This window comes from Propithecus coquereli, unplaced genomic scaffold (genome assembly GCF_000956105.1).
Source record: "Propithecus coquereli isolate 6110/MARCELLA unplaced genomic scaffold, Pcoq_1.0 Scaffold689, whole genome shotgun sequence".
Taxonomy (NCBI): Eukaryota; Metazoa; Chordata; class Mammalia; order Primates; family Indriidae; genus Propithecus; species Propithecus coquereli.
In genome coordinates, this window is record NW_012152940.1 from 365484 (window position 1) to 371026 (window position 5543).

Consider the following 5543-nt stretch of genomic DNA (forward strand, 5'->3'; position numbering starts at 1 on the left):
TCGCAGTTGGGAGTGTCAGGTGGGGCCCGGCTCTGAGAGCAGCATCGGCCTGAACTTGACCAGGGGACTCCGAGGCCTGTCCGCCTAGTGCCAGGCGGGCGTCTCCCCCAAGCCCGGTGTCTGTGAGAGCTGTTCCTCTCCCCTGGGGACAGGGTTCTGTGCTGGTTGGAGGGCAGCAGTGGTGAGCCCTGGCTTGCAGTCAGGCAGACCTGGCTGTGAGTTACTCCAGTTTTTGGCCTCGGAGCCCAGACGCCCTCTCTGCCCACGGGAGCCGTGGTTCCTCTGCACAGGGTGTAGTGAGGATCAGAGGAGACGAGGTTCAGGAAGTGGTGGCGCTGGGAAGCCTCCGCAGTGGCTTACTCTGCAGCCCCCAGCAGGGTCCTGGGGCTTCCCTGGCTCTCTCGGCTAGAAGGCTGGGCTCCTCCATCGCAGTGCCTGGGGGCAGGGAGGTCGTGCTGGGGAACACCAGCCTTTGAGTGCCTTGTGGCTCCCCCTGAGCTCTGGCAGTGCCGTGCTCCCGTACCCCTCACCTCCTGCCTTTGTGTCCCTCGTGCTTTCGCTGTGGGGTCCAGCAAACCGACCTGTGTTTATGGCTAAGCAGGGCTTCTCATGCCCAGCTCAAAAGCCACCTTCTTTGGTGTTTCCCCTCCAGTCATTCATTCTTTTTTTTTTTTTTGAGACAGAGTCTCACTGTGTTGTCCGGGCTAGAGTGCCGTGGCGTCAGCCTAGCTCACAGCAACCTCAAACTCCTGGGCTCAAGCGATCCTCCTGCCTCAGCCTCCTGAGTAGCTGGGACTACAGGCATGCGCCACCATGCCCGGCTAATTTTTTCTATATGTATTTTTAGTTGTCCAGCTAATTTCTTTCTATTTTTAGCAGAGATGGGGTCTCGCTCTTGCTCAGGCTGGTCTCGAACTCCTGAGCTCAAACAATCTGCCCATCTCGGCCTCCCAGAGAGCTAGGATTACAGGCGTGAGCCACCGCGCCTGGCCCAGTCATTCATTCTTGCATTCATTCATTCAACAAATAGTTATTGAGCACCTAAAATGTGCCAGGCCCTGGGCTAGGTGCTGGGGACACAAAGATGGATAAGACGGAGGTGGCCTCCGCCCTTATACAGGTTGCAGTCCCATGGAGTTAGAAAAAAAAGAAAAAGAGAAGAGGAAGCAGTCGCCGTATAGGAAGGAAACAGGGCCACGTGGCTTTGGGAAGGGGCGGGGAAAGGCTTGCTCAGATCTCCTGGGTCACCGGTGAGCCGAAATTGCAGAATGGGTCAAAGCCACCTGTGCCAAAAGCCGGCCCTGGCTGTCTACCCCGCCCCCAGCAGGAGGCCCTTTCCCACCTCCCCAGAGAGCTCAGGGGTCCCAGAACATCCTTGTCCTCTCTTGACCCCTCTCTGAGGCCCCCTGACCGGTCCATCCTTGTACCTTGCAGCACCCAGTACAGCCATGAGGCCGTCAGCCAGAGAATGTTTCCGGGGTGAATTAAATCTTGGTCAAACCACAGCCAAATCATACATTTGGTTCAACCATTATTTCCCCAGGCAGAAGGCCAGGAAGAAATAACAGGAAATGGTACAATTTTCCCCTTGGTTTAATTTAAAGATAACTTCTCAAGGGATAATTTCTCAAGCTCCTTGTCCCGTTTTATTTCACTGGACGCTTGCTGTGTGGCAGGCACTGTACTGGCTGTCACCCCCCTTTTCGCTGAGACGCAGGGGTTCAGTGACCTGCTGGAGGCTGCACTGAAGGATTTGAGATCAGTGCCTGCCGCTGGCCTCGCTGGCCGCAGGCGTCACTGGCCACCCTCTGTGCTTCTTGCTGTCCCTCAGCTAGTGAGTGGCAGAGGGAGGAAGGAGGCCACCCCAGGTGGATGGCCCTGAGCCAGTCCTTTTAAGGATCAGGAGGTGTGCTCAGCTTTGTTCCTCCAGGTGGGTGGGGCCAGGGAGCTGCGTGAAGGCACCTGGGCCAGCCCAGCTCAAGGTGTGGAGGGGCAGGAGGGACTGGCCAGGGCAGGGGCTGGCGTCGAGGCCCTGCAAAAGGAAGGGCTGGCGGTGGTCCTGGCGCTCTAGATGGGAGGAGACCGTTACGGCAAAAGCAGAACTGGACAGAGGTCCCAGCTGCCACACCACTGGTGTGCCTTTCCCTGGGAGGTGGGGGCCCCCTCACCGGGATGCCTGTGCCCCCAGGAGATCAGGGTGAACCAGGGCTGTCACATCCACCACTGTCCAAACAGCTGGTCCATGTCAGCCCTTGTGCCTTGGCTAGGGTGTCCCCCTTCTGACAGGACAGAGTCTTTTCTTATCTCGACATTATCTAGCATCTAGATAACTGTCATGCACTCACCACCGCCAAATTCATACAGTGGCAAAATATTATGTAGTGGCGAGTGGGGAAATATCTTAACCGTACAAAGAGGACACAGTGGGAAGGAAGTTTCTGTCCCCTGTTCAGTGACCACGTCAGAGGCGACCACTGACCACTGGTCTTGGTGCCCTTCCAGAAATGCTCCGTGCACCTCCCCCATGCCCCGTGTGGTTTATTCACGTTCTGCAAGCTGCTTTTTCCCCTTGACTTGTCTTGGAGATGTCGATCGCCTTCCACGAGAGTGCACAGCTGTTAAGGGCTGCCTGCCCAAGGCCCGCCGTGCAGCTGCAGCACCCTTACCTGGTCCCCGCCAGGCGTCAAGCTGTCTCCCGTCTTTGGTGGCCGCGAACAGTGCTAAGCAGCCATCCTTGTAGCTGTGCATGTGCGTCTCTGCAAAGATGCCTGTTGGATATGTTCCTAGCAGTGCAGCAGCTCTGGTCAACAGATGTGTACATTTTTAATTTTGAGAGATTGCCACATAGCCTTCCAAAGAGGGTGCTCGAATTTAAGCTCTCACTTATTGTCAGACTGCATGATCTTTACTGATCATATAGGTAAAAACAGGTTAAAAAAATGGATTCTTGCTGTGGCTTTTATTTGTGGATGGGAGGAATTTAAAAGGGAATTCTGATGCAAATAGCAAGAGAAATTCCGGGAAGAGCAGCTTCCTTTTATTTTATTCTATTTTTTAAAAAAAATAATCAGAACACAACGTGAATGCTGTTTTGTTCACTTCAGTGCAGTAGAGAACAGGGAGAGTCCGGTAGGGAGGATGAGCTGCGAAAGCAGAGAGAGCTTTGCTCGTGAAGGTATGCAAGAGGTTTCTTGTTGAAAATTAGATTTGTGTCTTCTGCGCAAAGACCGTGAAAAGCGCTGCTTGGCAGCTTCCCTCACGGAGCCGCCTCCCAGCTGGGTGTGGACACAGTGCCATCTGAGGGCAAGGACCCTTTAGCTGCCCCAGCCTACAGGGGGCTCTGGTGGCACCCCCTGGACCCCCCAGAAGACTATCATGGGTCTGAGAGTCAGACAGAATACGCAGAGCTACACGCCTGATGCGTGTGCAGAAGCCACGTGTGGCTGGCAGGAGGGGACCACAGAGGGGAGTCGCGGAGCTGACCCTTAGAGCAGTCTGGTGAACACAGATTCAAAACCTTTCCAGAGTTGGCGACGGTTACACGTCTGAGCCTCTGTATCGTCTGTGATGCTTGCCAGCTTCCCTTAGTGAGGCGCAGGTGTAATTCTAGAACATTCTCAGGATGCCGGGAAAGTTTAGATTAAAAGACTCCAACGACGATTTATTTAGTCGCTCTGCCCTCTGAGTAACTGTCTCCCATAACTCTATGGTCTTTACAGTGGGCAGAATTTGACCATGTCCCCCAGGGAACTTTCTGATTGTTTTTAGAAAAATTAATGTTATTACAAGTTTCACCTAAAACATACATTGTGGTGATGGTTACACAACTCTGAATGTACTAAAAACCATCGAGCCGTATAATTTAGTTGGGAGGATATCATGGTACATGACTTATATCTCAAGAAAGCTGGTAAAAAATTTTTAATGCTGATATTAAAAAGTAATTATCTTTTTTTTAAAAAAAAAACAAGGTGACAAAAGTACATCCCATGCCCAGATGTTTTTTTTTTTTTTTTGAGACAGAGTCTCACTGTGTAGCCCGGGCTAGAGTGCCGTGGCGTCAGCCTAGCTCACAGCAACCTCAAACTCCTGGGCTCAAGCGATCCTCCGGCCTCAGCCTCCCGAGTAGCTGGGACTACAGGCATGCGCCACCATGCCTGGCTAATTTCTTTCTATATATTTTTAGTTGTCCGATTAATTTCTTTCTATTTTAGTAGAGACGGGGTCTCGCTCTTGCTCAGGCTGGTTTCGAACTCCTGAGTTCAAACAATCCGCCCACCTCGGCCTCCCAGAGAGCTAGGATTACAGGCGTGAGCCACCGCTCCCGGCCCCAGATGTTTTTTTTTTGGTAGACGTGTAGTGTCAAGTGTGAGCCGGGGCTGTGGAAGCTGGGCAGCAGTCCGCCCCGGTAGGCCTGGCCCCTCTGGGGAAGGGCCAGGGGCACACACAGCCCCCGCCTTCAGCGCCTCTCGCCTGACCCGAAGTCAGCGAGAATGACAAAAATAGCTTACTGTCAACACTGCTGGTGTACGGCGTACATGTTTTTCCATATAAACCCTGCACCTTAATACGTGTGTGCAAATATATCCTGTGTACAGTAGCTCACACTATATAAGAATGCTAAATATAATTCATAATACTATTTAATTTTATCACTTGTTTTTTGACTGTGTGTGTGGATGAATTTTGGTAAGTTAAGTGTTCGTGTGATGGGACCCTACTTACTGTTTAGGAATCGAACATTCTTTTCATCGAAGTTTAATCATTCATTCTGTGTTGACTCGAGTCTAATCTTAATGACCAGAGATGTTACAGGTGGTTTTGTGTATGACCATGGCCAGCCCTTGGCTATCTGCGGGGCAGGCTGTGCTTTTGTCTCTGGAAGAACTCTGATCCTGATCAGACCTTTTTCTCATCCCAGCAAAACGTAATCGGGAAAATAAATCTTTTAACCCTCACAGCTTTCATCCCATGCCCAGTGGTTAGGGGCATTTAAATCCCGAAGTCAGATCTCCTTGGTTCCGCTCTGCCTCTGGGCGAGTCCCAGCTTCCCCAGGCTCCTGTTCCAGGTGAGAGGAGGAGGGTTGTGGGCCAACCTCGAAGTCTGCTGAGGGCTTGGCTGACATCTGCGTGGCAGTGCCTGGAACGTGGCGAGTCTCGCAAGATTAGCTACCGCTGTGTTCTGAATGTTCCCGTCCCCCTAAATTCATATGTCGAAGTCCTCGCCCCACCAAGGTGATAGTATTGGAGGCGGGGCCTTGGGGAGGTGATCAGGTTGTGGGGTGGAGCCCTCATGAGTAAAGTTAGTGCCCTTATAAAAAGCTGTGGAGAGACCCTGCACCCCTTCTAGGAAAGGGCCCTCACCAGACGCCGAATCTGCCAACACCTTGATCTCAGACTTCAGCCCCGAGAACTGTGAGCAACAAATTCCTGTTTGTTTATAAGCCGCCCAGTCCGTGGTATTTTGTTACGGCAGCCCAGGCACAGCGAGACAGGCACCGTGAATATGCCTGAAGCCCAGGAACTTTTTTACGACCTGTGCT